Source organism: Lacerta agilis, chromosome 6 (genome assembly GCF_009819535.1).
Source record: "Lacerta agilis isolate rLacAgi1 chromosome 6, rLacAgi1.pri, whole genome shotgun sequence".
NCBI lineage: Eukaryota > Metazoa > Chordata > Lepidosauria > Squamata > Lacertidae > Lacerta > Lacerta agilis.
Window position 1 is genome coordinate 2,248,194 of NC_046317.1, and position 13,310 is coordinate 2,261,503.

The following is a 13,310-nucleotide window of genomic DNA, read 5'->3' on the forward strand; positions in this document are numbered from 1 at the left end:
CGGCACACTTACTTCTACAAGAGGAAGTTAGCTAACAAGTTACTGTATTTATTCCGCATACAAGAAAAGTGCAAAGGTCACTGTTTTGCACTGCATGACTCATGCTCCCTGTAAATCACAGGAATGTTGCACAAGCTGGTATTTCCCAGTCCCGGTAACTGTTCCTAGATGTATGTAGGTATTTGTCAATCCTGGTAGTCAGGTTAACAAAGCAGCGCTATTCACTTTGGTGTGTTTGAGTGCTGTGTATTTCCCATTGCTACCAAGCAATCGGACTCTTCCCTTCTCACAGAACGTTCACACTACTCACTGTGACCGTGCAACACACTTCCATAAATTATGAGACAGAAGCATAACCAATATTCAGCAAAATATATCAGGTAGTTAAAACAAGCACAAGCAAATAACATTCATGTCCCAAAGTATGCATTTCTATGCCTACCAAAGGGGAAGACCAAAAAGAGGTTTTAAAAAAATAAAAAATTGCTGTAGTTATTACTGTTTCCAAGAAAATGTACTCGCAACAGTGGAAAGTTTGGAAACGTCCTGCATGTAGCTGAGAGCAGGATTATAACACCACTGTTTACTTCCTCCGTCTACTGCTCATCAGTCTACAGCTGTTTAGTTGGCCCTAAGGTTACAACATTTGTGGCTTTTTAAGTTTGGTAAAACAAAAAGGAAGTGAGGACATGGTAGAGGTCTATTAAATTATGTGCTATTCTCCCAACAATGAGCTATCTGCAGTGGGTTTTAGGTGACTTTGGCACAGATGGGAATGGCACCTCAAATTCGTTCTCTAGCTCCCTGCCCCCCCCCCCAAAGGGTAAGGAGAGGTCATGGACAGCATGTGGTCTAATTTGTGTGCCTGAGGTTTTGATAATCTCTCCTCATGTTGCAACCTTCTGGGTTGTGGATGGGCAAGGCAAGGGAGATGAGAGCAGAGCAGGGCTATCTATAAATCGTGGGAAGAGAGTAATTGTGAGTGGACTAAAGCTCCTCTCACTTGCTGTTTTAATCCTGGCTGCAGGGAGAGGGGCAATCTGAATCTAAGGGAACTTCAGCTCCGGCCTAAAAGAGATAATTTATAATCTTGAATCAGTGCTTGAAGTTAGTGGTTTCTTTTCTTTTTCTTTTTCTCCTCTCTCTCTAAAAAAAGTGAGGCCATGTGCTTTGGAATCCGTGCTGTTTAACCCTAAGCATTTGGGGACAGGTTGCAGCTGTTGGTGAGCAAAGGAATAGACTCTGCACATGCTTAGGTGCTATCCTTACAGCCTAAATTTCAGGCCCTGGTGTTGAATGTGTGTCACTTCTGTGTATGTGGCACCCTTGTGTGTTTGCATCTGGCTGTGTGTTTGTACGTGTGATACCTGGGTGTCGTGACCTGGCCCAGGAAGTATGTCAGAACCCATAGAACACACCCCTATGCTCTCACCCTCTGTCATAAGACATGTTTCTGATACACAGCCCGCTGAGTCTGCATAAACATGTTCTCACAGTAACAACCACAATGTGTCTGTGTCATTGTCCTGTATAAAAGCAGATAACTAGCTAACCAGAGCTTTTTAATGCAATTGTTTTACATGCCTAATATAATGCTCATTAAGTCCCAAAGCCCGAAATGTCCAGTATCAATCAGATAATCTCTGTCAGTTGAGTAAGGGAAGGATTGTGACCCCTTTTGTGTTCGTAGAGTCAGAAACATAGATTTGGAAGTTTAAACTATTTTTCTCTTCTCCATGCACCCCTACCTATGAATAGAAGATGCATTTTTGTATTTTGCTAACAAGCGGAGCCTCTCTTATCAGCTTTGCATAGCAGAAAGACCAAGTGGCCTTGAAGAGACTAATGTTCCAAAGAACAATCCCTCAGACTGACCGCTTCATGTAACAGACTACCCAAAACGCAACACTTTGCAGGAGGCAGAAGAATGGATGGATTTATAGCTTCATTTTAAAACTATGTGTTGTTATAATAGTGTATACAAGGCGTTCACAAGCTGTCCATGCAGCTAGGCAGGGGCGGGCTGCACGGTGGTTGTTGGGCTTCTTGGGTGCTGCACATGGGCAAAGCCACTGGGTGTTCCCCAAAATGCTGGTCCTCCCCAGACACCAGCAGGGGTTGCTATGCCACTGTGTCCTTGGAAAAGATCACTCATGAGCTAATCATGTAAAGAGAATGTTATAGAAGTGTTATAAAAGAATTTGGAGAATTCCTCTAGACCATTTTATGCTTTCTGCAGACTGCAATAAATATATAAATATATAACAGGTGTCCCTACCCTGACGTTCATCCCTCTCATGCCACTGTGACAGAGCACAGGATATGTTGTAACTCAAAACAAAGCACACTTGCACCCAGAGTTTATAAAGAACAGGAAGAACTTAACTCTGAAAATAGGGTGTGTTGTCTCTGGGGTCATACCTGTATCTCTCATGCACATTTAGAGCTCACAAGTGGAAATTTGTATTGGGAAGTTATGAAGAAAGGTCACAGGGCATAAAGGGGGCACTCGGTTTACCTTAAACAGCATCATAGCACTCCTAGGAGCTTGAGCATGTTGCTAACACTTCTCCATGCAAAACACTCAGCACCAAACTACATTGTGAGGGTCCCAGATCATTCCACACCACACAGGTAAGCAAGAGTGAGGGTACACATCTTGTTATATATAACTGCAGAAACTGATAAGGAAAATTTGGCTTTGGCTTTGGCTTTTACAACCCAACTCCCCATCCAGGGACTCTGTGTCCCTTAAGTCCATTATTGGTCAGAGAAGAATCCATGGAAGCAGGAACCAGTCAAAGCACGTCAAGTCTTCATTTTTCTGTTGCAACAGAGTCCTTCCCCCTTCCCGTCTTGCATCTAGGTGAGGACCCAGAAAAAAGTATGTAAGAGATTGCCCAACCCACCCCCCACCAAAAACCACCTTACAAGCATCATACCAGTGTCACAGAAAGAGGAAGTCTACAACAGAAATGTTTCCCTCCTGCCTGTCAAGATACCTGATAATGCTTGCTGATCACCTTATCCTGGTTGATCTGGGTCATTCTTTTGAAATAGTAAATACTTTAGTTCTTGAATCCATTGTCCCAGATCTCCCCTATTCATCTGAGGTCTATGGAGAGTCATGATGGCTTCAGGATGTACTTACAAACATTCATTTCATTTGTGACACCTTGGCATTCTTGTAACACAACCAGCTTTCACGTGCCCTGACGTTCCCTTTGCCATATGTGAACACCACAAATACTGCTCTGACATTCTTCTCCTCAACAGCCAGGGAGCAGGGCACAGGGGAAGGCAGCAGTTAACTAATTTTCTACTGTTTTCCAATAGATATTCTTCTGTATTCTTCCTCCCTTATTCCTCGTGACCCATATCCAGCACAACCTCCTTGCCCTCACTTTTAAAGCTGACTCAGGTGCACCTGATGGGTCCACAAAGTGATGGAAACCTCTTGTATCCGCCTTGCACCAACCCTGATAACTAAAAGGGGGAAAGAATCCTTCCAGTAGCACCTTAGAGACCAACTAAGTTTGTTCTTGGTATGAGCTGCACACGAAAGCTCATACCAAGAACAAACTTAGTTGGTCTCTAAGGTGCTACTGGAAGGATTCTTTTTTTCTTTTGTTTCAACTACGGCAGACCAACACGTAACCTGATAACTAAACATAGCCCTCCTGTTTAGAGGCGCACAGCAACACAGCACGGAACGTGCGCGCCCACGGCCCCGCTGCCATTCCCTAGGCGCCCCGTAGGTGGCGCCGCACTCCCAGCTCAGATTTGACTACGCGGCTGGCGTCTGAAAGGGAAGGCAGGCGCCGGCCAGAGCGCCGAAGCCCCAGGGTCACGTGGAGCTCGCCGCCGCGTGAGTGCGTGCGCGGTGAGGTCAGACGCTCGCGAGGCGCCGCCGGCTTGGCTACCCGCCCGCCATCTTGGCCCCGCTGTGTGTGGAGGCGACGCCAGGCGCTTGCTTCGGCCTCGGTGAGTGCGCTCCTGAGGCGGCTTCTCGCGGGGTTAACGGGAGTCAGGGAGGCAACGCGGGGAGGGAGGGCGGCGACGAGGAGGAGCGGGGCGATGCCGGCGGCCGTTGGAGGGTTCGCCCTCCCGCACCCGGCGCGGGGAGGCCGCCGCATGAGGGGGGCAGTTGCGGGGCCTGAGGCGAGGGCGGCGGGGGGGGGGGAGCGAGAGAAAGCGGAGCGATTCCTGCCTCCTCCTCCTCCTCCTCCTCCTCCTCCCGCTTCTGAATGGGGTTATTGTGTGTCGGGGCAGGGATGCTGCTGGGCTTGGTGGCGGGAGGAATGAAGAGAGGGGTCGGGGGTGGGCGGAGGAGAGCGCGAAGGAGTCGGTAACGCGGCCTTGTTTTATTTCCCCATCTCTTGCGCATCCTGCCTTTTTCCACTTTGAAGGCTTTCCGGCGCCATTCTTTCGTCCCCGCTTCCGGCGCGTCCCTTTCCCCCTCGCCCTCCTCCTCTTCTCCAGATTCCTTCCTTGTGAGAGGAAAAATGAGTAACTTTCTCCTGACTAATCCAGGCATAGGCTGCTGCGGATCGTTTATGACTTGGGGATGCACCACCACCGCCCGATTTAATTCTTTCCGTCAGGCAGGGTGAGGTTTTGCAGCAGCCCACTCCGGGGTACATTTAGCTGGCTGGCTGTAAAAAGAAAATGTCCATCCCAGCCTACTCCCTGAAGGGTTCTTCAGGGCGGCTAGCAATCTATAAAACGTGATGGAAATCCTATCTGGTAATTAGAATGTCAACAATAAAACCGGTAATGCCTTCTGTACCTTCAGCTTCCAGAGGCCTAGACAAATACGAATGCCTTCAGAATTTGCCAGAACATGGCTAAGGAAGGGCCTGCCTGACCTCCCACTCAAGGGAGTTCCATCATAGGTGGAGAAAGGCCTCTTTCACACTTTCACCCTCAACTGCACTGTAAAGTTTCGGTTGGGCTGTGTGGAGAAAGATGCACCTTCAAGTACTTTGGTCCCAGGACAATGAGATGGTGGATGCCATTGTATGTGAGAAGGGGGGGTTGAGTGGGGAAGAAAAAGTGATTTATTTACCATCCGAGGATAGCATCTTGGTGGGCTCCAATTCACAGTTACCTACTCTCCTACCAGCCTTCCCAAACATGGAGTTCTTCACTGGTCATTGTGCTGAGAAGATGTAAACTTACTCATTGGTTCACATGTTTGCATGACTTCTAGCATATTGAAGGTGCAAGAACTGATACAAATTAGTTACAGTGGTGCCCCGCTAGACGAATGCCTCTCTAGACAAAAAACTCGCTAGACTAACGGCATCCGTCTAGCGGAAGCTGCCCCGCAAGACGAAAAAGTCAATGGGGCTGCCTCGCAAGACGAAAAAAAAAAAAATTTAGCGCAAAAACCTCCGCGCTGCATTGCCGCTTTGCTAGGCAGAAAATTCGCTCTACGAAGACACTCGTAGAACAAATTATTTTCGTCTAGCGGGGCACCACTGTATTCACATTTGCGGGTTGGTAATCATTGTCTTATAATAAAGTTGGGGCATCTTCCCTAGGAGAGACTATGGTTGTATTGCCATTATTTGGCTACCACACATTTGGTGTTGTTTGAGGAGAGGAAGGCTGTTTAAGCCTAGTCTATGTGACATCAGTATGAAATTGATGAGGAATAGAGAAACTTGGGGGGGGGGGGATAAAGTGAATAAGTCCCATACAGGCCATTGCTTGATATAAACAGCCACTATCCTAGCCTCTTTAAACCATCTTATATAAGCTTAAAATATGTCCTAATGGTGTTCCTACAACAAATGTTTACTTGCTTTGGTGGCCAAGCTGGATATTGTGGTCATTGGGACCCTGTCACTCCCCTTGTCACTGACCTCAAGCTGCACCTCTGTGCTCAGGACAATCCTTGGCTCCTCTCTCCACTATCAGGTTTGGAGCTAGAAATGATTCCCTTCATCACACTCTAGGGGGTCTCATCAATGCAGTTTCCAATAAGGCCTCTGCCACCTTTCCTGCTCTGGAGAAGGTGAGTGGACTGGTGGAGAAGCGACCAAGTGCCCCATTCCTCATTTACATTCACCATAGAAAGCAAGCAAGCTACTATAGGAGGGAACTCCAGCATTCAAAATGTGCCAAGTGCCTTTTGCACCTGACTATTGGCCACTTGTGACCATGTGAGGATGGCCGGGCACCAGGATGGCGCCTGACGTTTCCACCATCTAGAAGTGCATGCCTGGGGATCCTTGGAACTTGCCTGTTTTCACACACTAGCAACACTTCCTGTAGAATTCTACCCATTGTATTTTATCTGCACACATGAATTTCAGGAACCAAAAAGTCATATTGAAAAATACGGTAGGACTTTTGAGCTGTCTGGCCAAAAAATGGCAACTATGCATTCTGCTTTGGTGACTGTAACCTGACTTAAGGAGCCATTTGGTGCCTAGCTTATATATCTGACTACTGGTATTTAACCCTGCAAGGTGGGCCAGACATATTTTTCAATACAACTTTTTGTTCCTGAAATTCATTCTGATTGTGCAGATAAAATATAACTGATAGAATTCTACAGGATGTGCAGTTCCAAAGTTGCCTGCTGTGGGTTACCATGCATACCAGAGGGCAGTGTCATGGCATGTATGAAAAGCAAAATGTGGAACTCTGGTCATAATAATAAAGGTAGCAGTACTTGAGCTTGGGGAAAGTATGGTCTGGAGTTCAGCTCCTACCATCCCTAACTTCTACCATTCTGGCTGGGACTGGTGGAAGTTGGAGTCCTACAATATCTGGAGGACTACAGGGCCTCCTTCCTACTTTTCAGTCAAATTCTGAAATTTTTAAAGTAAGATCACAGCCATTTCTTATTTCTTTACCTATAAACCTCTACTGTGGGATGTCTGAACATACTTTGGTACTTTTAACTTTTCTGGCTTCAACTGCTTAATGCTTATTTCTTGTCGATAATTTTTGTTTACCTCTTACTGCTGAATTTCCATTCTGAATCTAGCATTATGAGTTCTGCTGATTACTGTCAGCTTGGTAGAAGAAGTTTAACCTAGAGTGGAGTCACACTGTATGAGGATTCTTACTTCCTTGGTGTCATCAGACAGTTGCAGGTACACTTCTGTTTTAGCATTAACAACAAACAACGACAACTTTATTATTTGTATGCCACCCATCTGAGTGGGTTGCCCAAGCCACTCTGGGCAGCTGCCCAGCAGAGTAACGATAAAACATCAAACATTTAAAATTTCCCTAAACAGGGCTGCCTTCAGATGTCTTTTAAAAGTCAAATAGTTGTTTATTTCCTTGACATGATGAGACTCATTTTAAATAAAAGCACACATTCTACTCATGTGAAAACATGTTGATTCCCGGACCGTCCGTGGGCCAGATTTAGAAGGCGATTGGGCCGGATCGTGCCTCGGACCTTAGTTTGCCTACCCATGGTTTAGGGCTTTAAAAATCAACAACAACACTTTGAATTGTGTTCGGAAACGTACTGGGAGCTAGTGTAGATTCTTTAAGAGCAGTATTATATGATCCCAGCGGCTGCTCCCAGTCACCAGTCTTCCTGCCACATTCTGGATTAATTGTAGTTTCTGAGTCACCTTCAAAGGTAGCCCCACATAGAGCACATTGCAGTAGTCCAAGCAGGAGATAACCAGAGCATGCACCACTCTGGTGTGACAATGAATGGGCAGGTCGGGTTTTAGCTGGTATACCAGATGAAGCTGGTAGACAGCTGCCCTGGACACAGAATTGACATGTGCCTCTGGATGAGTCCAAAATTACTCCCAAGATGCACACCGGGTCCCTCTGGGGCACAATTACCCATTCAAGACCAGGGAGTCCACACCTGCCCACCCCCTGTCCCCCTATAACAGTACTTCTGTCTTGTCAGGATTCAACCTCAAATCTATTAGCAGCCATCCATCCTCCAACCACCACCAGACACTCACACAGGACCTTCACTGCCTTCACTGGTTCCAATATAAAGGAGAGGTAGTGCTGGATATTAGCCACATACTGGTGAACACCCAGCCCAAACCTCTTGGTGATCTATCACAAAGGCTTCATAAAGATGTTAAAAAGCATGAAGGAGAGGACAGAGCCCTGATAGCACCCCACAAGTGAGAGCCCAGAGGTCTGAACCCTCCTCCAACACCACTCTCTGGACACGGCCCAGGAGGAAGGAGCAGAACCACTGTATAACTGTGCCCCCAGCTCCCAAGTCCTCTGGGCAATCCTTCCCTTCCACCCACCCACCCCACGTATGCTCCATCTCCCTCCAATGACAGTGGATAGATCACTGCCAGTTTTTTTATACTGGGAGTAGATCGCAGTCTCTTAGGAGTTGGACGTGCCTGATTTAAATCATTAGGAAAGGAAACCCACTCAAATAAGAGATTTAAATGTACTCATCCATTTATATTCTTCATATTTTTGCAAAACAATATTGTGCATCTGACCAGAAACCTTGTTAATTCATATCTACATAAGAGTATTATTATTAATACTGTTATTTCATTCTTACATCAAAAGCCTGCATCTTTGTCACATATTATTATGATGTCACATTTTGCATCTTTTCTTTTTTTTACCTATAGAGGGAATCAGTGTTAGAAACTCAGATATACAAGCTAGGGGTCAAATGGCTCCTTAAACCAAAGTTACAGTCTCCAAAACTGAATGTCTAGTTCCCCTTTTTGGGCAAGTCTTATTTTTCAAACGATGGACTGATTGTGATAGATTATCAGTTAAACATCTGGGTAGTTCAGATGATAACCTTGAGCTATGTTAAGAATTCTGAGAACTTAAAGAAGAAAAGTCACTTTATCCAGAGATAAAGTGACCCCATGCCTGCACCTCGAGATGGTGGAGATGTCAGACACCACCTTGGCGCCCAGGCATCTTCACTTGGTCGCAAGTGGCCAGCTGAAAAATGTGCCTGGCTAATTTCAAACGCTGGAGGGAGTGTCTTTAAAGTATCCTCATATAGGGTTGGTTTGGCCAGCAGCTCTCAGTTTCTGAGGCCAAGTATGGGATTATAGGAACCTGCACACAGCACAGTTTTGTCAAATTTCCAATGTTGCTCCATTCTGCTTCACTCTGCCGTGGTGCAGCCAAAGCATCACAAAAGAAAGTGGCAAACAAAAATGAAATTCCAATGACCAATAGGAATAATATCTGATTGTTAGTTGGGAAACTAGATTTTACCAGCATTTTATTTTAACAGTATTTTATTTACATGAAAAGATTTGCATAATTACAAAAGTAGCCATAAACAATAAATAAAACACAACAACAAGTACACAATAAAATCGAACACTTTCCACATATTTCTAAATATAGTAGAACCTTGGTTTTCAAATTTAATCCGTTCTGGAAGCCTGTTTGACTTGCGAAATGAAAATCAAAGGGCCGTGGGCAAAGTGAATGGTGAAAATGGAAAAACGCGCTGTGGAAGTCGTTCGACTTCCAAGGTGTGTTTGAAAATGGAAGCATTCACTTCCGGGTTTTTGGCGTTTGGCTTCTGAAACGTTCAGCAGCTGTGACATTCGAAAACCAAGGTTTGATTGTATAAAGATAGAAAATAATATCTATAGTAGCCGAACACCCCTCCAAGCAATACCCCAGTCCAAGAGTCTGTTCAGCAGCCTCAGCTTTTATAGCTGGAGTCAATCAGCTACATAATTTATATCCAAATGATTTAATATTAATCTAGTTATTATTTAAGAGAAATTTCTATTTACCATGTTATGTTGTCTGAACCCAACAAACTGTAGTTTATCTAAAAAGGAAACTTCCAATCTCAGTCCCCCACCTTCCGCTAGTGGAAGAGATGAACAAGTAGGCACTGCTAGCCTCACTATTCCTTAGCCAGGGAATGCCATGAGGTTTTTAGTGCTTCCCTTCCTTTAAGATGGAGAACAGAATTCCACATCCATCATTGGTCTGGCAAATGCACCAAGGTTTACTGGCTGTGTTGTCTTTCTACTTTGTTTTCTGAACTGCCCAAAAGACAAGAGAACTAACTGTAATTCATTGCAATGTTGTATGCAGTCATACCTTGGATCTCAAACGCCTTGGCTCCCAAACAGATCGGTCCCAAACAATCAAAACCTAGAAATGAGTGTTCTGGTTTTTGAATGATTCTCAGAAGCTGAATTTCCAGCGTGGCTTCCAGTTGGCTGCAGGGGTGTCCTGCAGCCAATCGGAAGCCGCACCTTAGTTTTTGAACAATTCCAGGAGTCTTAACGGACTCCCGGAATGCATTGTGTTTGAGAACCAAGGTATGATTGTATATTGATAGAACATTTTTTAAAACTGGAAATGTTAATGTGTTGAGCTGTCAGTAACTGGATTTTCCCTGGCTGGTTTAAAAAATACATTTTTACCTAGTAAAAATCATCTCGTTAAACTTCTTTACCTCAAGCCAGACATACTGGCATGCAAGATGTGGAAACCCATTTCTTTCATTTTCCTTTGCTTTGATGAGAGTATGGATGATTCAGCAGATGCTGACATATGCCATTTGTAATCTGGCATATATTGATAGTCAGAACTGTTACGTCTCCTCTTTAGTTTGTGATTACATACCACCTGAAACCATGTAACAGTTGAAGCTGCATACCACATACAGCTGTGGCCTGTTTGCATTATTGGAATCAGAAAAGGGGGCCTTTAAAAAAAAGTGTTGGACCTTCACAACATCACAGGTGTCATATGCAGCTAGTATAGAATGTGGTGGCTAGCCTGCTTGTGAGAGAATACTGCTGCCTGCAAACCCCAACATAAGATGTGATCATACTGTACTTGGAGCATAATTGTATTACAAAAAAGTGAAAATCCTGTTTGATTGACTGCATATAGACTGCACAGTCTATAGGTGTATGTGATGGTTTACTGAGAAAAATGTTGTAGAAAACAACAGAAGGAATATGGAAGCAATATTTCAGCAAGTGATGTTTGTTTGTTTTTAGAAATTTTGAATTGGATTTTTAAATTTTTGACTCCCTTAAGTTAACAGAGTTCTGATTTAGTATGTTTAATTTATATTTAGTAAACATAACTTCTAAAAGTATGAGGTGTTAACTTCTCAAATATTTATACAGAATAGAATATTTTTCTCAATAGTCAGAAATAACAGAACACATCAGCAAAGTATGTGATATTATTCAAATAGTTAAATTATTTTAAAATGCCTGTAAAAATTTAAGGTATCATAATTCATAGAATACATTTCTCTTTCGTTATTTAGTTTTTAATGTGATGTGATGTGGTGAAGACACTGAAAACTGTTAACATAATTTTTTTTGCATACCTGTAGAGTTGTTTGCATAAATATACAGTATTGACTTCCTAAAGTAAAGGTAAAGGGACCCCTGACCATTAGATCCAGTCGCAAAAGACTCTGGAGTTGCGGCACTTACCTCGCTTTATTGGCCATGGGAGCCGGTGTACAGCTTCCGAGTCATGTGGCCAGCATGACTAAGCCGCTTCTGGCGAACCAGAGCAGCGCATGGAAACCTTCCCACTGGACCTTCCCACTGGAATGGTGCCTATTTATCTACTTGCACTTTGACGTGCTTTTGTACTGCTAGGTTGGCAGGAGCTGGGACCGAGCAACAGGAGCTCACCCCGTAACGGGGATTTGAACTGCTGACCTGATCGGCAAGCCCTAGGCTCTGTGGTTTAGACCACAGTGCCACTCGCGTCCCTTATTGACTTCCTAGGGATTAGCAATTACAGCTTTGATTTTATATTTGCCATTCTAGCCATAAGGTTTGCTATTTCGTTTATTTACTATTACTCTTAAAAAAATTATAGAACTAGAGTGATTCAGTGGGGAAACGTAACGTAACATGACATGACATGATCTTAGCTAAGAATGCAGTTTGTGATGACTCGGTTGTTAGCATTAGTACATCTGAGCAACAAGCCATATGATCTTGTGCAGATTAGATTTGTGTAGCGGCAGTTTTTGGAGGAAGATAAACTGCAACAGGAAACATGCCATGTTTCCTCAGTAACACATTGGTGTTTCAGTTGTGTCCATGGAACCTGCATATATTATACAGGACATGTATAATATACCTGAGGAATGATCAGTTCCCTTAATTTGCCCATTGATGCTTTAACATGCTTACCAGGCATTTGGCCCACAAGTCTGGTGTGGGGCAGGTAAAGGCGTGGCTCAACTGAAAGGAGTTTTTCAAGCTGATTGGCAGCACCTGCAAAATCCTGTGCAAAGGGGTTCCACAAGATCTAACTTATCAGCTGATTTTCTGGTCATGTGGAGTACTTGGCTTTGGGCTCCATGAGACCCAACAATCAGCCGAAAGTTTTGCAGGCTGTGCATTCATTTGCCTGCACATGCAGGCAAAAAAGGGTCACCTGATGTCATTGTGATGTCAAGTGAAAGGTGGCTGTCCCAATTAATCTCTCACATTTGGTCCATGGCAGTGGAGAGCCAGATCCATCTTCCCACCCCGATTTAAATTTAACATTTAAATCACATAAAGTGTTTTACTGAATTATTTTTCTTTTCAGATACTTCAGATCAAATACCTTTAGCTGTTGGGGAAACACAACACAGAAAATTAACCTGGCATAATTTTTGGCTTTAGTTTAATTTTTAATGTTAACATCCTAACTAATTGGGGCGGGGGAATCAGAACCAAAAATGTTAGTTCAAATTTTTCTGGAAAATCAGTATAATGGATTGTGAAATGGTTTTAATGATGAATGCATGTTAGCATCTCAATAATAGTCTTTCAGCAGCATTGTTTCAATGCAGTGTTGCAGTTCATCCGACCACTGCCTGTGCTGTGGCAATATCTTGAGGCCAAGTATTCCTATACTCTGGTAGGAGAGCCCATCCTGTTACATTACTGTATCATTGTAATACACAGTAGGCAGAGCTACAACTACCGTGTTTCTCATAAAATAAGACGTGCCTATAAAATAAGCCATGGGAGGATTTTCAAGCGTTCATAAAATATAAGACATACCCCGAAAATAAGCCGTAGTGCTGGGCAGTTCTGGAGGGCGCCAAGGAATAGGAAAGAGGTCTGTCGTGTTGGCGCCCAGAACCGGATGTTGCTGCTGCTTCAGCCCCGAGCCAGCGGGATCCAGCAGCAGCTGCAGCCTCAGCGCGCGCTGTTGTGAAGCCCCGTGCCAGCGGGATCCAACAGAAGGTGCAGCGCGCGCAGCGTGGAGTCCCAAGCTAGCGGGATCCAGCCGCAGCGCGCGCCGTGTGGAGCCCCGAGCTAGCAGGATCCAGCCGCAGCGCGCGCTCTGTGAAGCCC